The sequence below is a fragment of the Saccoglossus kowalevskii genome, chromosome 1, assembly GCF_978046115.1.
Source record: "Saccoglossus kowalevskii chromosome 1, keSacKowa6.1, whole genome shotgun sequence".
NCBI classification, from domain to species: Eukaryota; Metazoa; Hemichordata; class Enteropneusta; family Harrimaniidae; genus Saccoglossus; species Saccoglossus kowalevskii.
Genome location: NC_140641.1, coordinates 30,569,491 through 30,597,234, shown reverse-complemented (window position 1 = coordinate 30,597,234; position 27,744 = coordinate 30,569,491). Strand labels below are relative to the sequence as shown.

Genomic DNA, 27,744 nt, shown 5'->3' with positions numbered 1-27,744 from the left:
CAACTAGCATCACTACATCTGCTCAGTGGCAACTAACATCACTACATCTGCTCAGTGGCAAGCGGCATCACATCTGTTCAGTAGAAACTTGGTAGCAATTAGATTAACTCTGCATCAGCGTAATGTTGAAATGAAGAACACAATTTGACAAGAACCTATTATTTTTCTTCATTAGCTGCAGGCAGAATTGTATGATTATTTTTAAAACAAAATGTATCATCTTTCTAAAGATAAATAGTAACAGACAAGCAAACATTAATCATTTTTGATAAAAAACAGAAATGAGTTAGCCAACAATGGTGTCGTTAGAAGCAAACTGAAATGTATTGAAAGAGAGTAACTGTATGCAAATTAGCTGTTCCTATCTTTGACATGAAAATCTGACTTTTTTCGGCAAAAATGCCCACAAAATAATGTTTCTGGTCGTCATGTGCATATCAAAGGTTTTTAGGTGTCTCATACACAAAAGTTTGAATAAATAAAAGCACAAACAAAGTTTGACATTTTTTTATTTCGGAAAACGCATTGACGACAAGCTTTTTTATTTATATCAACTCATTTTGATAAGTGTACAACCATTGGCTTTAGAATGTACTGTAAAATGACTAATTTTCACTTGGTTTAAATTTCGCTGATTTTCCATTTCAGGCATATTCAGTGTCTTTTAAATTCACGGTTTTATCATTTAGATAATGTGTTCTATGCTAAATTTTACATATTCACTGGGTTTTAATTTAGCGCATTTTCCAGTCAGCGAAATAAGCAAAATTAAAACCCAGTGAATAATTAACCCCTTTACAGTACTTGAATTCTATGGAAAGAAACAAGAAATTTGAACTGATTTATCAGCTTTGTAATTCTCCCTAACAAAAGATGAAGAAACTATGCGAAAAGTAAATTCTTATTATGAAAGTTGACATTTTAGCTACTAGGCATGTAGCTCTTAGCCTCTATTCAATAAGGGTTTTAACATCATCCATCAAACGCTGACTTATTATTTATGCACGGCCAAGACAAGGGAATCATTTGTGCATCACAGGTGTGCTAACAATAAAGTTACTAAGTGATAATTTTACTGCATAAATAGACAAAATTTCAAGCAAACGTCATTTCACTCCACACACATGGGAATCCAGTTGCATAACACATAAGGACGGACAGCAATCTCCACTATCCCCAGGGTTTAACTATCAAAAGAGTCAGAGAAGGCAATAGACTTGCAATAAAACGTACAAGTCTCATATTAATTAAACATGACGCAATTACTGAAGCTGTCTGGTTTTATTTAAATAGGTTTCACCGGATGTGACAGTACATTAGAAAAGCACTCAAGACTAAGCGCTTCCTGGTTCAGTGATTGGTAAAATTGTAACACAGTAGCCATCATGGTAGATACTTGCTACTTAGTAAGCTACATACAACTGCTTTCCACTTGACTGACTCAAATGAAACCACTAATGAAACACGTTACATACATGTATGTATATTTGTATGGGCTAAGACTTGCAACAAATTCACAATCGTTACTGACTACAGAAATAAGAACACCAAATCGACTGAAAAAATAATTGAAAAAGCGATCCTTAACATTGCATGGGGAAAATATCAATTGGGTTTTCTGAAACAACATCCAAACACAAAAGATTAAATATTAATGTCTTCATGATATTAAATTTCTAAATCTTAAATCACTGACAAGACACAAGTGAAATGCTAATTATATTCTCTACTTCATCAAAAGCAATCAATTATTGGATTTCTCAGAATATACATTCATGTTTACCTTGAAGTCAGATTAAATTTAGAAGTCTAACTAACGGCTCAGCAGTGCTTTGAAGCAATTGATGCATAAGCATTTTATTCATGCAACAAACTTATGTTTTTTTTATTCTGGAATTCTAGAATCTCGACCGATGACTGTTTCAATGTTAAATTCAGCAGAAAGAGCCCAAGGCATCACAATTACAAAGCTTGATTATTTAAAAAGTGCAATTAACATTTTAACCTTTGACCTACTGGTAGCAACAAGGAAAGTACACATAATTTATTACATGACTTATCATAGAATGTGATTGGTAGATAGAAATCAACACGGGGTCTATCAGCCAATCACTAACACTCTTATTAACACTTGACAGATAATATAAATAACAAACATTATTACATATGTACTGCAGTTTATTTTGATTCGTCCATGAAATCAAAATCGGTATTTCCACAACCCATATGCAAATGAGGTCTGAGAGAAAACAAAGTAGTCCCTTCAGGAGTACAGTTTTTCGAAATAAACAATATTTAGAAGTATGATATTTTCCCCTTGGGGTACATGAATATACTTGCCGAGTGAAATGAAATTTGAACAACAGTAATGGTACTTTTAGGCAGTCACTTATTTTGGCCCAAACTAATTTGCATATCACCCATGCAATAATGTTTTCGGTATTTTCACGGTCGATATGCAAATGAACATGGTATTTTCATTGGCTACCGAACTATTTTTATTTTGTAAACACATTTTCGTCTGCTATTTTTATCCAGTTCAAATCGTTCAACAACATTTTTGGCATGTCAAGTGTACATCACATGGAATACTACGATTGGGAGAACTTAATGTATGTTGACCACCTGGAAACTGAGTTTTATAAACCTTGAAGGGCTCTCAGAAGATCCACCAGCAGTACAATCAGCGATTACTATGCAGCCGCAACCATCAGCATCGAGATACCAGGTTTTTGCTGGCGACGTTGCGGCGTTACTCAGTTCCAAATAAAAATTACCAACGCCAAAAGAGCAACATTTTAACCGGTAATCAAGACTCAGTCAATCCACGACCAGCAAGCAACATCACACACGAAGTTGTAGCGTGCAGCTCAGCGACAACCGCTGTCGACGAAAGTCATCCCGTCAGTGGAGTACTGCAGTTGCACGGCATGTTTGCGGAACTTTTAACTTCAACATAAACTGTGTATCATAGTCGTCCAGTTCAAGTTCTGGTTCTGTCGTGTTCCCAACTAAACGTCAACGAGTTATTTATTCGGACAGTGACTCAGATTAGACGTCTGATTATTTTAATTTCAAACAAATAGTGACACGCGTTCTCCGGGCGCATTCTACACTGACACGCGCTGCTAGAGCGTAACACTTATATTGGAACATATTAATGGGCAATGGGGTTCCCCGACCTAAATTCCATCCCGGTTTGCACAGTCTTTCTTTAATACGAAATAATCAAGTATGGAACATATGTAATAATAACAGAACCCCACACCCTCTCCCTGTCTTTCGTTGCGTATGGAAGTTATTTTCACTCGAGATGCGGTGTATTCTGCTGTACTTTCACTCGCTTCGCTCGTGAAAGTATGGCCGCAGGATACACCGCATCACTCGTGAAAATAACTTCCATACGCAACGAAAGCCACGGGGAGGGTGTGTGGTTCTGTCATATTATTAGAATTTTCAAGTTTGTTTTGAATATTGTAAAAGCGTTAATTTTCACAAGTATTCAATTTCATTATTTGGATATTTGTTCAAATATTCCAGTGAAACAATGAGTTCTATTACAATTTTAATTCAGATTTAATACAGCAAATTTCACTCACCACCGAAAATAATGAAATTAAAAAAGTAACGCTTATGATTGTATCGCTGAGAGGTCAGTGTACTTTAAATCTCACCAAAATGTTGACGTACATGTGACTCTATTAAAGATGCAATATGGATGGCATATATTTTTAAATATTGTTGTATGACACTTCATACTGCAGGCTGAATAGGATTGTGATTTATCATAAATTAAAAATTTCACATTTGCAGGACACACAACAGTTCTTGTTACACCGATACGAGGTTATTTTTAATGTAAGTACCTAAAAACCAAGTGCATTCATGTGAATTTCGCTATTCCATTGAACAAATTCTCAGATGTGTGCTACAAGAACAGCCTTTCCTGTTTATGTTAAATGATTGTCCAATGTATCTGTCGATATACAGAATCAAAGAAAAATATTCAAAATTGTATGTTCTTGTTCATATTGCATCGTTACATTTTATTATGCAGTGAGCTCTGATGGCAGAGTTGTGTTTAACGTTAAAGTTTACCGTAAAAAAAAATCCATTTACAACATACATATACATGTATCAAGAAAACAATTATATTTTTATAAGAAATCCACATCAGACAGAGAAAATATTGAACGTTGTAAAGTACATTAATCAAAACAAAAAAAATACCAGAATACAAGCGAGAAGAGCATGACATCAAAGCTGAATGACCTACCCCAGGGTAATGTACATGTAGAACACCAAACAAAAAAGCAATTTCTTTTTTATTCATACTGCAATCTTATTACGCAGACAGGAATTCCCAGAATAACAGTCATGCAGAGATGTATAGTATTATACGAGACAAGACAAACGCTCATTATTTCAAACAGTAATAATTTACTACGTGAAAATAAAACCTTATACCACTGTATATTTACAGAGGAAGCCATTTAAATGAATGCAACTACGCATGTAGTTTTAATATTCTGAGTAAGACGCAATAAGCCATGGCAGGTACATGTACATATGGAGAGTTCTTATTCTTCAATATATTGCATATAAACCATATTTTTATTCATAGCATATACCTGTTTATATAAGTGACAGCAATGTGTCTATGACCGAAAAAGTTAAAAAGGTAAGTTTAAAAAATCCAGCATACAATAAATAATTTTTCATGTTTATTTTCTACAGAGCAAATACAAATTGTAAATCAGCCATTTTTTCAATGAAATGATTTATTCTATGGTCTTAACTAAAGAATAAGATAATTAACACCTCATCTATAATTAATGCATTCTGAAAATCACAGTGAAATAAAGATGATGAAGAAAGAAACATAACGAACTATTGTCGATGTCATCTCAGATGAAAAAATCTTATCAAAAAACTCTAATAATTGGAGCTGTACTCATCGATATCACTGATATGCAAATTGTCTGTTTCGCTATCACTGCTTTATAAGGGATCATTAAATACAAATGTACAAACGGAAAACACTCGAAAGTGGAACAAATAGAAGAATTTCTGTTTTAAAAAGCAGATGCAAAAATGTGTCCATGACCTAAGATGGTTGAGAGAGACACAAATATTGGAGCCTATTACACAGCTGTGAGATGGCAAACTTCCAATTCTCCACCAACAATAAACAATTATAGTTGAACTGCGGAATCTTCCATGCTGCGGCAAAGGCTTCTGGAATGAACACTGGAAGTGTTTTATATTCCAGTGGCTCCTTCCGGACCATGTTTTCACATTAGCACTAAAAGCGCACACTCAGTCAACTTCCTTTCCGCTGTTTCTTTCTGATTGAGCTGAAAGCCGTTTCACTAAGTGACACATACAATTGTGGTTTAAATCACTTTAGGACATTCATACACCTACTGCTATTTAACTCAGCTGCGTATATATGTGTGGCAGCCACAGAACAGTAGAATACTGAAAACCGTTTTGAATATCCCAATATTATAAAATTATGTGTCGTTGATACTCGTAGTACCCCAGAGTACGGTACTGTTCATTGCTACCAAATTTTTACTATAAACTGGCAGAATTCATGAAAACTTTTCTCTCTTAAAATTAAAGCATTTTACAGTACTTTATTTGCATCAGAATTTTTGCTAGTTTCACTAAAAAAATGTTTTTTTCCCACACATCATTTATGATAAATTACAATCTGGGTCAATCCCAATTTTGTGATTTTCAGTGGAAATAATTTACTAAATGCTGACAAAAAACTAACCAATCACTGCCAAACCATATAGTAATGACTTTATTGTCTCCTTGTGAATAATTTTACAATATTTAAAAAAAAAAATTTTTTAAATGTATATAAATAAATAATAAATATAAGTTTGGGAGCCTCTTTGTTGTACAATGAAGCCAGGGTCAACAACCTTTTATGAAAAAAAATTAAAATAAATAAATAAATAAGCAAACACTGAGAATGCAATTGAGTTCAGCCACTTTGAGCAAGATTAAATTTTGTACACAGTCCTGACTGTAAATTCATCGAAACAAACAAGTTCTGTCTAAACATGAATAGAATTCCACTGATGCATAAGAGAAAGAATCAAGCACAAGGTCACAAAGGTTTTAAATGCCAGTGTATTAAATGCACTATGTTTGATAGTGAACCGAGTGATTTGAAATATACAGATATGATGGTAAATTGCAGGTGGCCTTACTTTGAACTTAATCCTCATCTGTTACGGTTCAGACAGTCATAAATAAACTTATCACTACACGGACATACTGAATATTTTACTGGTATTCATAGAGATGGCAGTTCACGTAATAACGTCTCAGTTTTAATGTTACTGCACACCATGCAGACATACCAGCAGTACGACATGCAGGGACATCAGGATATTCAAATCGCTGGTACAGGAGATTATTCTTAAGGCCTATATTGATAGACACACTAACAATTTCTGTTTTCGTTTTCATTTATCCAATTTAAACATCTCTTTTTCATTCGCTCTCTTTCTCGTGGTTGCTTGTCGGTTTTATTAATTATCAGATTTAAGATAAAATACCAATTGATACTTTGTCCAATTCACTGACCGCTGCTCATTTTCATTGAAGATCAAAGGGAGAACAAGTGACACCAAATTACAATCAACTTATCCTTGAACTAAATCAATGTCATTTAGTACACATTTGTGGAATGCAGTATTGTAACAATAACAAATTCTACACAGTGACCTGATAATGACTAAACCTTAGTATGGAAGTTATATCACCTGATAATGTCCATGTCCTAATATAGAAAATGTTATGTCACCTGACAATGGCCATGTCCTAATATAGAAAATGTTATGTCACCTGACAATGGCCATGTCCTAATATAGAAAATGTTATGTCACCTGACAATGGCCATGTCCTAATATAGAAAATGTTATGTCACCTGACAATGTCCATGTCCTAATATAGAAAATGTTATGTCACCTGACAATGGCCATGTCCTAATTCAGAAAATGTTATGTCACCTGACAATGGCCATGTCCTAATTCAGAAAATGTTATGTCACCTGACAATGGCCATGTCCTAATTCAGAAAATGTTATGTCACCTGACAATGACCATGTCCTAATATAGAAAATGTTATATCACCTGACAATGACCATGTCCTAATTCAGAAAATGTTATGTCACCTGACAATGACCATGTCCTAATATAGAAAATGTTATATCACCTGACAATGACCATGTCCTAATTCAGAAAATTGTATGTCACCTAACAATGGCCATGTCCTAAATCAGAAAATGTTATGTCACCTGACAATGACCATGTCCTAATTCAGAAAATTGTATGTCACCTGACAATGGCCATGTCCTAAATCAGAAAATGTTATGTCACCTGACAATGGCCATGTCCCAATTCAGAAAATGTTATGTCACCTGACAATGGCCATGTCCTAATTCAGAAAATTGTATGTCACCTGACAATGGCCATGTCCTAATTCAGAAAATGTTATGTCACCTGATAATGTCCATGTCCTAATTCAGAAAATTGTATGTCACCTGACAATGGCCATGTCCTAATTCAGAAAATGTTATGTCACCTGACAATGGCCATGCACTAATATAGAAAATGTTATGTCACCTGACAATGACCATGCACTAATATAGAAAATGTTATGTCACCTGACAATGGCCATGTCCTAATTCAGAAAATGCGATGTCACCTGACAATGGCCATGTCCTAATTCAGAAAATGTTATGTCACCTGACAATGGCCATGCACTAATATAGAAAATGTTATGTCACCTGACAATGGCCATGTCCTAATATAGAAAATGTTATGTCACCTGACAATGGCCATGTCCTAATATAGAAAATGTTATGTCACCTGACAATGACTGTGCCCTTATATAAATAATGGTACAGGGGGGATATAACAACAGTCTAGAGCAAGGTTTGAAGTGAAGCAAACTTGCTAAAGGCGCTTGGTTTTACAATAACAAAAGACAAACAAGAGCTGACAACACAAGTTGAATGATTATCTCGGCCAATGAACACATTAATGAAATGTTTGCTGAAACAATCAGAGACTAGAGTGATGTTGTCAAATACAGAAAGCATTATTAAGAGTATACTGACAAGAACAGGACGAGCGTTTCTGATATGCAGACACTCACAGCAGGTGTAAAATGATTTTTTAATCATTTAAATAATCTGATGTCAACTTTTTGTAACCATGGTACGAATCATATGCAAGATGATTGCCAACTGTATAAATTATCTAATTTTGTGACTTTATAGCAGTAATAGCTTCATTTTTAACATGTTTTTGTTTAAATATAATCACATAAAGATGATTAAATCTTATCGAAATATTGTTTTAGATACAATTGTATAATGGCAAAGTGAAGTGGATTTCAATGGATGTCGTCCTGTGAAGACTTGGATGCAACCCTGTGACAATCTTTTTTCACTTGCAAGTGATTTAACATACATGTACAACGTCGGTATATAGCGTAAAAATTATTCTATGTTTTCAGTGTCCACATTTCAGCGATGTTCATTACAAACTGGCACTAATGACACAGGAAATGTTTTATTAAAAATAAAAATCGAAGAAAAAAAATCAATAGTTACAGGTATTGTCGCTTTAATGGTATGTGTACGAAGAATACTAACTAAAACAACATGTCGTCAAAATTAAGAATCCTATATGGCTGAATCCCGACTCAGTCAAGCAATGCAAAATGTAACTGGACACACAACATTAAGACAGCACAAAAAAAAATATTTCCATGTAGTTAAACAGAATGTATTAACTGGGATGTCAAATACATCATGAATAAATCATTATACAAATTGTAAACACTTTGCAGCTAATATATGAAAATAAAATTTGTATGTCTACTGTACTAGAAATGCGTACAATGTATCCAAATTTAATTATGTTAGTATGCGCCCACCCAAGCATGACAAATATTTTCCATCATTATTTTGTGCTAGATATCCTTTGGTCATAGATAGCTGTGATAAATGTTTACCAAAAGAACGGAAATTGGCCCATGTGGTGTTATTAGCTCGTTAAAGAGAATCGTTAATGGGCATACAAAAAAGTTACGCCATGGATAATAGTTTTCCTTTTATAACGAACCACAACTATGGCAGAGAAAATATGGTTTGATGGAAAATGACCTCAGCAATAACGAGGAATATTTTCTGCAATTTACAGCAACAGCAGGACAGTGAGGAAACACCATGGAGCCAGTTAATTGGTTGATAGTGACAAGTAAAAAATCAATTTGTGATTTTTGTGACATCTTTACTGAAAGTTTTTTTTTTACATTCATCTTCAATAACGTGTCTTTCCAGGAAAATGGACAGTGCTAAATCGACCAGAAACATACATGATACAGTAAGATTGTAGATCCTGATGTTAAAATGATCAAATGCCTGGAAGGTACACCAGTGTTCTCCACAAGGGGTTTTAGGCGGGCGGCCCGCCCATCAAGTTTTACGGCCGCCCAGTAACTCTCAACACCCGCCCACCAACGTACTTCCAGCTGAAATAATTTGTAAAAAGCTTGCATTGTTCTTCCCAAGCCTAAACAAAAGAGTAGTTGCCCAACCCTTTATTTTGCTATTGTTTCAACAGTCCAAACATAAACAATGACCATTGGAAGTCTACAAGCAGTTATCAAGTGTATTCATGGCAATGTGTCAATCGCCTGAGTTCTTTGTCGCCCGACATTGTTGCCACTTATTGCTCACGATACGCAACTACAGTGGTTTCAATTTACAGCTGTATTTTTAATAAACGTCTTCCGATCACGAAAGAAAGAAGTAAATACGAACGAAATGTATATGCACAGAAAATAAACAAATATATTAGCAGATTGCATGTAAACTCGAACAAAAATTTAAATTCTAGCCGTATTTACAACGTTCGCTCGATTTTCATTGTGAAAACAGCATGGAGAAGGCAAACTGATGACCTTTTGGCCTACCCCATTCAACGACCGTCTGCTACCCATCGCTGTTGGCGCTGTAACGATTTAGTATCTAAGTTGCATAGGGGAACAGCGCATTCTGGGTGTTCGTGTACTGAATTCGGAAAGCGGTAATAAACATCAAACATGGCTGCTGGATTAGTTAACCGCGAGTATTTGTAATTGAATAATATTTTAGTTATCTTTTCCACGTACTTTTTTCAATTTATCTATTTTTTATGTCTAATCTTTTGAGAACATATCAGATTCTTTTATTTTGCCGATTGCTAGCATTTGTTTCTTGAATTCCAAAACAATGTGTGAAAACGCAACGTATCGTGGCCGTACATGCGTAAATGCATCTTACCGTCCGTCGGCACTGGTGAGTACTGATGCCACAAATAAAAATGTTATGAATTTTGTTTTAACAAATTGTCCGTTTTGGCTTCGTGGGCAAATCATCTCGTATATTTTCTACATTATAACTCAATTATGTTTTGTACTTGCTCTTGGTTATTGAATTGCATTTCATGAACGCAGAATAATTTGCGAACGCATAAATCACCGATTTCAAACTTTTTGCATTTCGCAAATATTGATAGTGACCAATCTGTTTGTATTTCAAAAAATTGTAACATGTTCCAATTAAATTAAATTAAAAAGAGAATAGTAAATAACTTAGTGTGTATTGTAGTTCATGTCATAAATGCGAGAATGTTGTATGTAAATGATATGCAAATTCATATGCAAATTTATGCTAATTAGGCCGCCCACCAGCTAATTTGGATTGTGGAGAACACTGTACACAAAACATTGCGGACTTGACGAGATGTTGGCATATTTACCAAAACGTCTTTTGTAGAATCTTTTTTGTAGAGTTATAAAAATCAATGGGGTTGACATGACAACGAGTCACAGTCATAATATAGGTCGCCAAGAACACCAACAAATTACCAAATCACAAAAAAAATATTTTACGTTTTACATTTAGTAATCATATTACTCAACGAACTCTGTGGTAGTCTCTGAATAGCTCACGGTTGACAACAATTCTAAACTATTTTAATGATGAAATTATAACCAGGCATTCTACACCTCTACTGTTATGCCATTGAAATGCAGTAAAAATAAACAAGTAACAAAATACCGCATACTTCTTAGTAGCAACACACTTTCCATACGGCCACTCAAACTATTCCACCAATTTCTACAAACCCCACAATGCAAATAATTACACATCTGGCCAATCAGAAGTGCATATCCGCTTAACCAGTAAAATACACAACATAATCCACCAAGCGAAGAGCAATGCGACCTCAAAGCACTCTCAATACAGTGTTTTGAACTCTCCTCTAATCCCACAGGACAGTTGGTTATTCCTTCACAGCAAATTAAAAACCTCATCCCTATATTTAGCGAGAGTAGACTTGCTGTGCGTGGTGTGGTGTTTTCCCTATGGGTGAACAGTCTATATACGGTATATATATACATGTATATATATATATATATATATATATATATATACCAGGTCGACCTCTGAACTTTCTAAGAAGCAAGACCAATTCAAAGAGCAAATAGTATTATTGTGGATGAAGATGCTCGATTCACTTAACAAGTAATGAGATCTACAAGCATGCTGTCAATCTAGTCCGATTCAGGAGTTCTCAAGTTATAATATTATTAACAGCACGAGACAGAGTGAGTGAACGTGACAGTGCATAATATAAACACAGAAATCTCAAACAGCGCTGTAGTACAAACGCTATTTGAACTGTGCTGTAATGGAATTATGCAACAGAATGAGAGATGATATTTGCCCTCAAGGCAGCTGTACCATTTAAAGCTGTCTTTGAGAAGCACAAACTGAATGGCAGCCAGTAAGCACAGTTTTTGTTATTTGATTTTCAATTGCACGGTTTGGTAATTTTATCACAATAGATGATGTATAAAATTATTATCTGTCGAATCAGTTTATTCAATGTTTAATGTTTACGCTTATTCTTCTGGTTTGCAAATTTTATGCAATATTTCTATAAAGGGGTCAATATTATTTTGAGAAATTTGCATGAACTGCAAATGGTTGTTTAAAATTATTAGATCATGGATTGCCAATCAGCGAGATTGAGCATATATATGTGAAATACACACTATATATATATATATATATATATGTATTTCCGCTAGCCAATCACAGCTGGTCATGATTTGAATAAAATGCAATGGAAGTTACACCTAAGTAGAAAATATACTGTAGTAATAATATTGTTGATCACAACTGGGTTGATTTACTAAAAATAGAACTGACATTTATCCAGTTTCAACTGTATTACCGAATGTACTCTATTTGCAGTGTATGCACTTGACTTGCAGCAAAGATGTATTACGATATGGTAAAATGCGTCCTATTTAAATGATTCAAAATACAATAAATGCAATTTTTGACACATGTGCATGTTTATTTGGTATAATTTGCAGTGAAATCACAAGGAAGTTTACTATTATATTTCAGTCCTGCAAGAGTTATAAATGCTTCTGTCACTAAATTGTAGTTTTTGTTTAATGATTTGTTTATTCAAATCAAATTACCTTAGACAATTCATTCATTAAATTACATATTGCTTTTGATGATGTAATTTTAAAACAATAAAGAAGTAATTACATGTACTAGTAACTGATTAGCCCAATCCAACCATCCTATCTCACCAATATTGATTTGGCAACCATCTTTAATTTATTATGAATTTAGAAATGAGAACAAACTGGGGATGTACTTTATGTGTGTGCATAGAGGTGGGTATTGTGAGTAAGTAATCTGGCCAAGTTGTTTACTCCAATGTATTATCATAAACATTATAGCGCTTGCTCCATGGTTCTAGAAGCTTTTGTATAAGGTCTATGGTATTATGATGAACCCTATCAAACAAAGAATGGACACAGTACACGCCTTGTAGAACGAGACCCATTCTTTGGATATATTATCGACATAGGTGACCGGAAGTTTGGATATTTATAACTATAAACTGCAAATGACATCATTGACCTTACCTGTATTTCAAATGTCTGCGTTTGATCGTCAAGTAAAAGCACGCGGAGACCGATTAATTTTCCTTTTCTCCGTGCTTGCTCCCTCCTCGGCGATGACAGTTCAGATTTTGTTGGGCTCGATGGCGCCGGCGAGCCTGTTGTCGATGGGTCGTCACTGAAATGGTCCCGACTGCTAAAGTCGGTGTGATTGGCAGAATGGAGGGTCGAGGTTGGCGACCCGTGGCTACTGCCTCCTGCTCTTTCCTCGTCCTGGTCGTACTCATTCATATTTTACACTGCCTCTCTCTTTGTATTACAGCAATAGGTTTCACATTCGTAACGATTTCAACAACATGTCCTGCAGGTACAACAGAAGAACGACGGTTTGCGGATTAAAACGGCGTACTAAAACAGACACAACACGCGAGAAGCAAACAGATCGCCCGTGAAACATCACTCATTCAAAACATCGCATTGTGTCCATGATGAAGGTACATATCCGAGTCTGTGTTGGCGTTATATCGAACCGATCGGCGGACATCATGGAATGTTTCGTCACAAACAAATCAAAGCACAACTGCGCTAAAAGTAAATTTGGGGAGATTCGCAAGTTTGCGATTCAAACGGGCCAATCGCTTTTCAAAATGCCAAACGCTGTTTATGTACATGCCGAGTTCGTCATTCAGCATGAGAACATGCGTGTACAATACAGTGATTGGCATTGGCGCTCGCCAAAGTTTTCATGCAAGATCGGTCGGTCTACATAAAAAATGTCATCGCTCTAGTGCCATAAGCAACTGTACAGCGTACCTACCTTGTAAAATATTCATAAATAGTCACGTCATGGGCCAAATTCGGACGAAATGCAGGCGTTTTTGCGAGCTATCACTGTACTGTCCTAGAAAATACAACTCCACTGCACTGTAACAGGCTGTTTCGTTTTCTGTATCCCCTCCCTCTACAGTTCACAAACACAAGCAATTAACCAAATTTTAACACTGTGATCGTAAGTACTTTTTAACATACGTGTTGAATTGTTTTATGTCATATTACACACCTGTACCAGTTTCTAATATCTGACAAGTGAGTGAGAATATTGATTATAACTCATCTCGACGACAAATTGCCACTGGGGTGCATCCAGCTACCATAACAGCAGAATCATCCTCCATAAATAGGGTGAGAAATTTACATGCGTTTATTTTGATTGGCATATTTAGGGAAACCCCACCCCATGTTGTATATTTATAAAGTCGACAACGTTGGTCGGTGGATATTATGAGTGTCCATGTGTTGAAGTTAACAACCGTGCGAGTGAAACATTCTCTGCTCCCAGTATCACTGCAGTATGCTATGCGCAAATAAAAACTACATTCAAACAAACTAAGTATGGCGTGTCGCCATGAAGAAGCAGGATGAATGGAGAAGATAGCATGACCGGACTTACTAGTAAAAATAGCCGATTTATGTGCTGGTAGTGTTGTATCATTTCTGATATTATATTTCATAGATATTTCTTATTTTACCACGCCATAAATAGGATATTCTAGTATGTTATACTACAGTTAACATTCCATATTACTAACCATACACTGCTATAGAACTATCATTTACAAACATAAATTTACAAATATTATTCTATATAATTATATACGTCTTATTGGTTGACACATAGATAAGTTAGTAAGTTAGTTAGTTAGTTAGTGAGATGTTAGTAAATTGAAAGTCAAACTATATAAATTTACAAATTACACCACACATATTATATATATACTAGTATACTATATTTTCAAAGTCCATAAAATAGTCATTCCTGAATATACAAATAATTAAAGTGTTTGGTCATGCGAAATTGTATTTATCATGTATTTTGAAAGATGTAAAAATCTTCCGGTATCGTGGTACTAAGTAGTTGTTGATCGCACTGTAAATACTCGTTGAAGGCGCTGGTCGTTCACGGCGAATCTCGTTTTTGTAAATTGTGTGATTTTTACTTCAGAATTATACTCGGAATCGGTCGTCGATATGACCCCTGAAGGTCAAACATCCTGGTACTTATTATTGAAGTTCAAAAACAGATTCACATTAAAACAGCGGTATACCATTCCAATTTATGACAACAACACTAACAGAAAAACTCTCTAGTTTAACAACTTGGAATGTGGGACTATTTTACACATAGAATCAATTTGTTTTGTACCCCAAATTAAGACAAGATGAAAATAACGTTTTTTTTATTAAATTTGAATCATGGTATTATATACACATGTAACAACAAAACAGTTTGACAACAGGCATGGCATCAATTGTAAAAAGTTAATTTGAAAGTAAAGATATTTACTTTTATGCCTACGATGGCACTTTATTCAATTGTGGCTTGAAACCTAAACAGAACTGGAATGACACATTTAACCATAGTGATAACAGTATGACTTGACCAAATACGAGTATCGTCTTAGAAACAAAAAATTAAATAACATTCGCAAAAAAAAATGAGCGCTGTCATTGCACTTGAACTGTGTACCACACTTCAATTTACATTTGACATTACATTTTGTTAGCTTCATGATTTGACGCTTTCGAGACCTTATTAAATATAAATGTCGTTTCCATGTCACCGCTAATCCAAGTTAATGTGTTTGCCTCAATCGACAAAGAAAGCACTGAATGCGACGAAGTAGTCGGCAAAAGAGAGAAACGAGCCAGAGTCTAACAATACTGTGATCAAGTCGTGACCACTTTACACCTTTCGCTCCATAAACGCACTCATTACTTAAATCTTGAAGATAAACAATAAAAAACGTTAATATATTTTCTAGTTTTATTTATAAATAATTAAAGACACGAATTTTACGTTGTTGATATGTGGTTCTCAATCTAATTATTATATATAATTGTATTTCTGATAATGATATTAATAACAATTCTTCACCGCATGTTTCAAGCTTCAAGCTGAGACTTGAATTGGATTCTGATCTGAGGCTAATCATGTTTATATGATTTCTTTGAACTTGAACAAACCTTAAATTGAACTTTGAATTGGAATAAACAAACCCATATGACACATCAGTGACATTTATATCTGAAAGGTCGTTAATTATAAAAAAAAAAAAGAATTGTAAGTTAATCGTCTATTTGAGGAAATAAGTTTAAAACGCCGCAAAGGTGACATTGTCACGGTTAACAAAGGGAAATAACCCAAACTTGAAGTTGTTTTAAACAAACATACAAGAAACTATTTAACCATTTTGAACGCCATCATCTCTATCGACATTTTGGCGCAACATTTTGTATTTTTTATGTATTTTGTTGATAATTTTGGATCAAAAGAACATGATTTTCTATCAGGTACACATCTCGATCGACATTTTGGAAATAAATATGAAAGATATGTCATTTTGTGAACGGAGACAAAAGTTGATTTTGGTGCTCCAAAACGGAGAGTAAGTATTTATATTATGTTATGTCCTTTCTCTGCTGTGACAGTCATTGGTTCTGACTACATTTGACTTGCTTTCACTGTCGATACAGTTTTCATCTGGAATAATTCAGTTGAAATTCGCAACAACAATGTGATTCATATTGTAAAATGACAACGCCTGTTCTGGTTGATTTTCGTGTTCGTTCGTACAACACGTACTAGCACTATATTTAAAAAGATCCACGTACTCACACGCAAAGAAGTGAAAAAGTGTGCTATTGAAAGAAATTGATTGACAGGTATATAAGAGGCCATATTATGTAATAATTCTTTGATGTAAATACATACTCCCGTATTTCATTTTCAATTGTGTGCGACAATAGTCTCACTATGATTCATATTCATGTTATTATGTAGATAAAATATATATTATAATATGATAGACAGTTAATTAAATATGTATATATATAATAGAACAGATGACATCACAATTACAGTTACAGTTATATTCTAGTATTTATCAAAAAAAGGTTCTTCTTTTACATGTGTCAAACCAAAAAAACAATTCTCAATTTGTTTTTCAGATCGTAAAAACAGCTATTTTCTATTTTGTAGCATCCCCACTTAGTATGGTCTACAGAAAACCTCCTACTGTATCGTTGTATAGTTTATTAGAAATCATAACCAACAGAATCAAATGTAGAAGGTTCTTCTAGAATATAATTAAAGTGGTCTTGAATAATTGCAACAATGAGAATTATGTTTGACACAATGACCGCGTGGAGGCGTGCTTCAGTTATCCAATATTTTAGAATTTGATCCTGGGCAAATCTTTCCTTCCTTACGATGGTCAGAAAACTAGTGAGAGGTGTTCTGCATATAATACAAAGTGGGAATGGACGGGAAAAGATCGTTTACGGAATTTGTTTAGACTTTGCCGGCAATTCTTAAATAGTTCCGGTACACAACGTATAACAAACCAACAAGTTGTATTGTTACACTAAAACTATTTCATGCCATGCTCTTTCAAATATACATCCGATTAGAGGTTGATAAAAGAGCTCATACTTGAATGAACGTTGAGCTACAAGAACTAGACATCTCTAAACTATTAAAGTTTTGAAGTACTACCCCATCATTCCAAAACATAGACTATCAAATTTTGAGATTGTGGATAGGTGTTGAGAAATTAAATGCTGATTATAGAAAATAAAATTTAAACAAACAAATATATCATGAGCATTTCAATAAATCTCATCAGATGCTTGCAGACATGGTGACTATGTTACGATTCGAATCCAGTGAGAATCGCGTAGCATTCTCCCTTGTTCCGGGAACTATTTTAAGAACCATTTTTTTAAAAACGTAAACAGAGAATTTTTTTCCAGCTCATTAGTTAACACCGTTGATGCACATTCTTTGTTAAGGCATTGCATTATAAAACCCTGACACAAATCGCCGGCATAGTTTTGTGAATCATCGGTGGAACGCACGAAGTACTAGATTTGATGGGGGTCAAAGATCATAGTTACATTTATGGTTCAAAGTTGAGAACACATAGCAACAGCGTAATTAATAATTTTTACAACAACAAAATACTAATAAATGATGCATTTTTTTGACCAGTGCTACTGTAAAACATGTTAATCACGTTATTAATATCATACAAACATGGTGCAAATTGATAGAGGAGTGGGGGGGGGGGGCTTATGCATGCTGTCGTTGACATGTTATCACCCATGGTAAATATACTAAGAAAGGGATAATCCATTGTCAAACATTACTGTCCCACTTTATTCATTGACTGTTTACAATTAAGATATAATAGCTCAAGTGCACCTGGTAAGACACAATAAATAAACAATCAAACACACACTTCATAACACCTCTTCGAAGACAAACATTATGCAAAAACATTGCAATGCGAGTTTGTTTAATGATTATAACACCCATTTGAGTAGATTTCGGTCGAATTTCAGACTTTGTAGTAGTTGTAGTTGTAGTAGTTCATATAAGGTTAAAGAAACATTATCATGTTTAAAAAAAAATATTTCGAAAAAAATATTCTTCTTTTCGCTACCTTAACCATAAACCCTGTAATTGTAAGGTCCATGCCTTAAGGCTTAATACTTTCACTAAAGATTATTCTTAAAAAATCCACCCTTTCTTGTGTAATTATCATTGTTCACACCCCCCCCCAAATAAACGAATAGTTACATCTTTGTTGATATCAGACTTACAGAAACCTCTCCTTCAACAGCATTGCTATAGAATAGTGGCCTGCGGTGAGATTTGTAAAAATAGACACCTGACTGAGTTAGGCGTCTTGGTTTGTTTTATAAGGTCAGTCACACTGTACACATGTTTGTCTAAGGGATATCAACCTCGAGTACGCTCAAAATGAAATGTGTCGAAAGTTCAAGACAGCCTGAGAATATCTACTGTTTTGATATTTCCTAATTATTAACAAAAACAATATAATTTTTTAACATTTTATGTTTTTATTTTGTGATGGAGTGATGCAAAAGGTGAATCCTAAAATAAAGTGCTTTTTAAAGAGGGTTTTCCGCTCAAGTTAGTGTTAAAAAGTATGCTGTCGTTTTCGTTACAATTCGATGTTAATTTTGAACCCCAAATAGTATGGAGTTTATTATTATTATTTTTGTTTGAAATTTGATCACCATTCTAATTAGTATTCATAATTGCAATTCTAATAATAAATACAATCTTATGATAAACAAATGTTCGTTTCAAACATCCAACCAGGCGGAGAATTGAAGTTTTATGTTATTTCTGTTCAAACATGAGCGGACGCTGTGAGCAAAAGTGGAATTATTGATCACATCTTTCAATACAAACGAGCAGGTTTTCTTTGTCTCAGTTTGAGGTTTTTTAGAGGACATGTTCCGATAAGTGAAAAGCGGCAACAAATCAAACGCCTTAATAATAATAATAGCAGATGATGTCTTTTGAAAAATACAGGAAGGAATTCATATATAGTGTATCGGAAGTGAGTCGCCAAACTTGAAGGTTGCTTGAGACGACACGTGACCGCGGTATTGTTAATCTGGTATACACGTGACCATGAGCACTTCCGATATGCACTTCTAGTTGCCCAGTCACACTCTAAAGTGTTGGTGATCATGTTATTAATGTCAATTGAACTGAATTGATCGAGCGAGATCTTTCTCGTGTTTATAATTCTCATAAAATATTTTCTCAAGGCGACTGAAACAACATCGCATTTCATTTGTAACTACGACCTCAGTAGAACAATATGGTTTAATATTAAATTTGTTTTATTATATGTTTTGTTTTTTATTTGATTGTACTGATATAAATAACGACGACAAATAGGGACGGATTTAGACAGAGCTCACCCGGCTCCATCGTCCGAATCGCACTGTTTCGCTAAAGCCGGTCATTCATAACCGACCCACGAACCCGCGGGTTGATGTTGAGGCTTTGACCGAATAAATGGTCTTTGGCCGGCAACGATGACCCGGCTATCGCTCCTACTAAAGCCTTCGCTACGACATGGAGTTTCCTTTTTTAGAGCTTAGAGCTCAATTGTAAAGTTATTGTAAAGGTGCGTTCATTCATTCGCATGATACATACATTCTTGTTATACCCGGTAAGACCGTTTGAGGGCGCACTTGCATAAATGTCATTCAGTTTGCGTTCATGCGTACCCCAGGCGCTGGAGGTCGCCCGGAACATTACAACCTCCAGCGGCTGGGGTAGCTGGGGTAGTTTATGTGCAACTCCGTAGAAAATATTTTTTTTTGCGCTTTTACAATCTGATGTAGATAGATTTGGTTTTTACAAAACTGTCACCTGCGACATCGCCTCAGATAAAAGGCAAGATCGAGTGATTTTTTTGATGGCGTCTGGGAGACATTAAAGGGCGGTGGTCGTCGCGCCGTTTTCCCTTCGTTTATTTTATTTTGTGTAAGTTTATTTAGTTCAAAACTGTAAAATTCACGAGTATTCAGTTTCTTAATTCAGTTTCTGCATATTTCAGTACCAAAATAGCAAAAAAGTAATAATCAGGAAGAGCGGGTGATTTTGCGCGGTGATATATTATTACATAACATATGTGGATACATCCACACCATTTCAGTCGTATCAATGTTAATAACAAAATAAAATAAAGTACATGTATATGAAAAATAAATGATTCAATAAATATTTATAAAAAAAAAACAATGAAAAAATAAATAATATTACTCAGGGATGTCCCAAGAACGAAGGGGACATTATTATCCTTCAGTGGTCCAAGTAACAGCGATAGCAAGACGTAGTTATGTAGTTCTGTTGGTCATTTTTGCATGTTCTGCTTTTTTTGCTTTTTGGGGGAAATAAAAAATGCACTTTTATGGTGAAATGTTGTCTTTGCCAAAAAAACAAAAAAAAACAGATGTTTTTTGGGAGGTAAATATTGCGCAATTTCCGTAAATATTTGTCCACATTCGGTCCAAATACTTTACTTTTTTTTCAAATCACGAATAAACAAAAATATAAATTAAACTTATTCCTACATTGTTTTTTAAACAGATTGTTGTTAAATCAACTTATTTCGTCATTTTCCGTGGTGATAACAATATTCAGGTAGATGTGTACTGCATATACGATGTGGGAATGATTTAGACGAGGTTGATGTCACAATGAATAATCTGACTTGCAGACATTATATTTCTGTTGTGACTTTCAGTATTTTTCAATCTGAGCATGTCCGCGAGAGTACTTTATTATTTTCTGTTTAACCTCAATCCATTTTTTGAAAGTTCAGTGCTAGAATAAAACATACTAATTATATTAATGCAATTTATTTATACAATGTATCGTGTTATCATTTACAAGAACGAATCCTTATTGCTGACCAATGTGCATTAACACCATTTTGACATTATTTTAGACTTTTTCATTTTTTGCCATTACTCTACCGAGGGGGGGGGTTATTTTCGTTCAACGTAATTGCAATATTTGTTTGTTCGTACAATGTAAATTGACAAAATAAATTCCGTAATTCTGTAATCACAGGCTAGACGTACAACGTAATCAATCAAATATTTTTTTCGTACACTGTAAAAATGTGTAATTGTTCTCGGTACGTACAAGAATTTACATCCAAATAAAAAAAAGTCGTAAAGAATAATCAGAAGAAATTACATTTAAATTTCGAAACTGTAAAACGACTAGATGACACAATTCACTGCAAAATTCAATTTTCACTGTAAACTGTAAAAACGTCTTTTTTTCTTTGTAAATTGTAAAAAGCCCTTTTTATTTCCCGTAAAACTGTACCAGCTACCCCCTTTGCCCCCCTCTACCATTACCATTGACACGAAGTTCGAAACGAGTCATAATTCGGTGTGTGCGATTAGAGTCATATTTCAGAACCCTTCGGACTAAATCTGTCCATTCTTTGATTGTACTTTTTGTAAAAACATAAGCAAATTTAGCGATTCGATCCAAGATTTGTCGGAGATTCATAATATATACATGTATTCGTTTTCATATTGCTAATATTATTCTTATTACATGTCATTTCGCTATAGTTAATTCGTTTACCTTTCGCATGAAGGATTCCTCTGAGTAATTCTTGACCAATTAGAATCATTTAATTTCAGCCAATCATTTCACTCTGTATTGTATCTTTTTCTCCCGCGTACTTACATTTTGTATTTCCCGCTTACGTGTTTTCTTTCACGTTCGATACGCACCTATATAAAGGGCTAGTTTTGGAGTTTCGGGGCTCCTTATTCATGTGTTACATGTTTCTATGCCAGTTTATGTAGCAATAAACCATACCGTGTTTTGCATCCACATTGACTGTTTATTCTGCCATCAAGTTCAACTGAAGCGTATTATTATCCCCCACAAGATTTTTGAAAATGGGTATATTGGACTTGTCAGTTTAAATTTTGTACATACCAAAAAAGTAGAAAAAAACCATAAGAAATGTTTTAAAAAATACACTAGGATTTGATAAATACCTGTAACATGATTTCATTGTATATTAGCTTGTACAACAGATTAAGACTGTGGGTCAAGCCTTGCTTTTACAATCATATATATCCATATTCAATCGTATTTTAACCAAGAAAAATAGACCATGATCTACCATTAAAGATCATATGATTGGTATATTGACATGATTCGTTAAACTTCATGGTCACAAACAGTTGAGAATTCATTCATGGTCATATCAGTTATTCATAGTCACAACAGCTCTTCGTGGTCGTTATATCGACATTCATGGCCAGTTATATCGTGGCTGATGTGAACAGCGCCCTCTTGTACAAAATTCCATAGAGGGCGCCATACTACAATTTCGGATCACACGCAACTGCTGCATCTTGAATTTTCAAGGTGAATGTTCCGGCGAAGCACTCCACCATCACCTTGAAGTATTTCATTAGAACTATGTGTATGTGACAATGCCCTCACAGTTTAGAATCAGTTTAACAACAGCCAATCGTATAACTTCTTTCTTCAACGCGCTTGGCCAATCTAGGGCTAATCTGCACTGGCTCGGAAGGTTGTAAATGATTAGCTAGTTTGAATTTGCATAACAATACTGACAATGAACGTGCATTCAACGCCACAAGTTTTTTTGTTTTTTTAGCCAATCAGAATTCATCTTCCGAGCCAGTGCAGATCAGCCTCCAAGCTATCAAAATCTTCGAGGCGGAGCTATTTAAAGTCACTAAACGCTCCACGTTGCTATTTAAAGGCCCAGGTATACTATAAATACGCTCCTAAACAATAGGGATTATTTCCTTGCTTGTCACGCTGTAGTAAACAGCTCCAGCCAAGCTCCGGTGAAAACGCGTTTTCTCTAACTTACAGGTCGATTATGTCATGCCAAAGCGGATGTATGTGACTACGAATATCACAGCAGTGACTGTGTTTAGTATTTATGACAATAAATAGTGTACGAGCTGAGATTTTGTCGGATAAAAGTCAAAAACACGAACCGGGGAAAGGGGCGCGCTACTAATCTTGAATAATTAACTACTGTCAATCAAAGTTACCTGATGTTGGACCGCTGAAACAGGATGCGTCATAGGCTATGCAAGTGATTAACAACACTCATTAGCATAGCCACACCTCCAATTCACACTTACCCAGGGCAAGTAAATTGGACCTTTAAGACGCGCACCACTCTACCATGTATTTCTATGGACTCTGCGCGAGCTGCTGTGCACTGATCAAAAAGCCGGTGAAAATAGCTAAAATCGAGAAAACAGCACAAACTTAACTTTGAAGAAATCCAACCAAATTTAAATATGTTGCATATGTAGGGGGTGACAACAACCATCACAAAATACCGTTTTCTGAGAATTTATTGGCCTTTGTTTCACCATGATGGTTGCCAGGCGGTGAAAATGCCTGACCCGAGAATAAATGTCGCTGAGCACAGCTAAAGCTGTGTTTGCTTGGATGTCGAGGCGATACAGTGACAATATCCATACATCATGCAACTCACTGATATTCAGACCAAAGCTATTCAAGCTTTACTTAATAATAGTGGTAATAGTGTTGTCACCACTGTTGACTATTATAGAAGAGTAGGTGTTATACCCCAAAGCTATTCAAGCTTTACTTAATAATAGTGGTAATAGTGTTGTCACCACTGTTGACTGTTATAGAAGAGTAGGTGTTATACCCCAAAGCTATTCAAGCTTTACTTAATAATAGTGGTAATAGTGTTGTCACCACTGTTGACTATTATAGAAGAGTAGGTGTTATACCCCAAAGCTATTCAAGCTTTACTTAATAATAGTGGTAATAGTGTTGTCACCACTGTTGACTGTTATAGAAGAGTAGGTGTTATACCCCAAAGCTATTCAAGCTTTACTTAATAATAGTGGTAATAGTGTTGTCACCACTGTTGACTATTATAGAAGAGTAGGTGTTATACCCCAAAGCTATTCAAGCTTTACTTAATAATAGTGGTAATAGTGTTGTCACCACTGTTGACTATTATAGAAGAGTAGGTGTTATACCCCAAAGCTATTCAAGCTTTACTTAATAATAGTGGTAATAGTGTTGTCACCACTGTTGACTATTATAGAAGAGTAGGTGTTATACCCCAAAGCTATTCAAGCTTTACTTAATAATAGTGGTAATAGTGTTGTCACCACTGTTGACTGTTATAGAAGAGTAGGTGTTATACCCCAAAGCTATTCAAGCTTTACTTAATAATAGTGGTAATAGTGTTGTCACCACTGTTGACTGTTATAGAAGAGTAGGTGTTATACCCCAAAGCTATTCAAGCTTTACTTAATAATAGTGGTAATAGTGTTGTCACCACTGTTGACTGTTATAGAAGAGTAGGTGTTATACCCCAAAGCTATTCAAGCTTTACTTAATAATAGTGGTAATAGTGTTGTCACCACTGTTGACTGTTATAGAAGAGTAGGTGTTATACCCCAAAGCTATTCAAGCTTTACTTAATAATAGTGGTAATAGTGTTGTCACCACTGTTGACTATTATAGAAGAGTAGGTGTTATACCCCAAAGCTATTCAAGCTTTACTTAATAATAGTGGTAATAGTGTTGTCACCACTGTTGACTGTTATAGAAGAGTAGGTGTTATACCCCAAAGCTATTCAAGCTTTACTTAATAATAGTGGTAATAGTGTTGTCACCACTGTTGACTGTTATAGAAGAGTAGGTGTTATACCCCAAAGCTATTCAAGCTTTACTTAATAATAGTGGTAATAGTGTTGTCACCACTGTTGACTGTTATAGAAGAGTAGGTGTTATACCCCAAAGCTATTCAAGCTTTACTTAATAATAGTGGTAATAGTGTTGTCACCACTGTTGACTATTATAGAAGAGTAGGTGTTATACCCCAAAGCTATTCAAGCTTTACTTAATAATAGTGGTAATAGTGTTGTCACCACTGTTGACTGTTATAGAAGAGTAGGTGTTATACCCCAAAGCTATTCAAGCTTTACTTAATAGTGGTAATAGTGTTGTCACCACTGCTGACTATTATAGAAGAGTAGGTGTTATACCCCAAAGCTATTCAAGCTTTACTTAATAATAGTGGTAATAGTGTTGTCACCACTGTTGACTGTTATAGAAGAGTATGTGTTATACCCCAAAGCTATTCAAGCTTTACTTAATAATAGTGGTAATAGTGTTGTCACCACTGTTGACTGTTATAGAAGAGTAGGTGTTATACCCCAAAGCTATTCAAGCTTTACTTAATAATAGTGGTAATAGTGTTGTCACCACTGTTGACTGTTATAGAAGAGTAGGTGTTATACCCCAAAGCTATTCAAGCTTTACTTAATAATAGTGGTAATAGTGTTGTCACCACTGTTGACTATTATAGAAGAGTAGGTGTTATACCCCAAAGCTATTCAAGCTTTACTTAATAATAGTGGTAATAGTGTTGTCACCACTGTTGACTGTTATAGAAGAGTAGGTGTTATACCCCAAAGCTATTCAAGCTTTACTTAATAATAGTAGTAATAGTGTTGTCACCACTGTTGACTGTTATAGAAGAGTAGGTGTTATACCCCAAAGCTATTCAAGCTTTACTTAATAATAGTGGTAATAGTGTTGTCACCATTGTTGACTATTATAGAAGAGTAGGTGTTATACCCCAAAGCTATTCAAGCTTTACTTAATAATAGTGGTAATAGTGTTGTCACCATTGTTGACTATTATAGAAGAGTAGGTGTTATACCCCAAAGCTATTCAAGCTTTACTTAATAATAGTGGTAATAGTGTTGTCACCACTGTTGACTGTTATAGAAGAGTAGGTGTTATACCCCAAAGCTATTCAAGCTTTACTTAATAATAGTGGTAATAGTGTTGTCACCACTGTTGACTATTATAGAAGAGTAGGTGTTATACCCCAAAGCTATTCAAGCTTTACTTAATAATAGTGGTAATAGTGTTGTCACCACTGTTGACTGTTATAGAAGAGTAGGTGTTATACCCCAAAGCTATTCAAGCTTTACTTAATAATAGTGGTAATAGTGTTGTCACCACTGTTGACTATTATAGAAGAGTAGGTGTTATACCTCAAAGCTATTCAAGCTTTACTTAATAATAGTGGTAATAGTGTTGTCACCACTGTTGACTGTTATAGAAGAGTAGGTGTTATACCCCAAAGCTATTCAAGCTTTACTTAATAATAGTGGTAATAGTGTTGTCACCACTGTTGACTGTTATAGAAGAGTAGGTGTTATACCCCAAAGCTATTCAAGCTTTACTTAATAATAGTGGTAATAGTGTTGTCACCACTGTTGACTATTATAGAAGAGTAGGTGTTATACCCCAAAGCTATTCAAGCTTTACTTAATAATAGTGGTAATAGTGTTGTCACCACTGTTGACTATTATAGAAGAGTAGGTGTTATACCCCAAAGCTATTCAAGCTTTACTTAATAATAGTGGTAATAGTGTTGTCACCACTGTTGACTATTATAGAAGAGTAGGTGTTATACCCCAAAGCTATTCAAGCTTTACTTAATAATAGTGGTAATAGTGTTGTCACCACTGTTGACTATTATAGAAGAGTAGGTGTTATACCCCAAAGCTATTCAAGCTTTACTTAATAATAGTGGTAATAGTGTTGTCACCACTGTTGACTGTTATAGAAGAGTAGGTGTTATACCCCAAAGCTATTCAAGCTTTACTTAATAATAGTGGTAATAGTGTTGTCACCACTGTTGACTGTTATAGAAGAGTAGGTGTTATACCCCAAAGCTATTCAAGCTTTACTTAATAATAGTGGTAATAGTGTTGTCACCACTGTTGACTGTTATAGAAGAGTAGGTGTTATACCCCAAAGCTATTCAAGCTTTACTTAATAATAGTGGTAATAGTGTTGTCACCACTGTTGACTGTTATAGAAGAGTAGGTGTTATACCCCAAAGCTAGTGATATCACTGCAACACGTATTGGCAGTAATGAAGCCGAAAATATCAGAAATGCAGAGCTCCGAGCGCTTTCTGACAGTCTTTGTAACAAAGCTTTCTATTGGTCGGTAAACTTTCTATCGCGCAACCACATGACATACACGGTTATGAATGGTATTACCGCACGGTGTTGTAGAGGGAGGAATGTCCGAACGGAACAACACCGTGCAGGCGGGACGACGAACTGCTGAGGCATTTCTCAATGAATACCAAGATCATCGCAAGAAAATAATCCCAATATGTGAAACATCATCTTCAGGCAATTTTGAGTGAAACTGATCAATAAAAGTAGTTCGCCCCAAAAGACACATGAATCACATGTATTAGTATCTTTGTGTCACCCCTCGTCGGAAAG

The 27,744-nt window shown here is 35.0% G+C and overlaps 1 long non-coding RNA gene across 1 annotated transcript; it reads right to left on the bottom strand.

The window, feature by feature from the left end:
• Positions 1-13,043: 13,043 nt before the first annotated feature.
• LOC144361505 (uncharacterized) lies at positions 13,044-13,962 on the bottom strand. The gene is made up of 2 exons (XR_013422393.2): positions 13,832-13,962; positions 13,044-13,375 (listed from the first exon to the last, which is right to left on the bottom strand). It is a non-coding gene; the product is annotated as an uncharacterized LOC144361505 (long non-coding RNA).
• Positions 13,963-27,744: the final 13,782 nt, after the last annotated feature.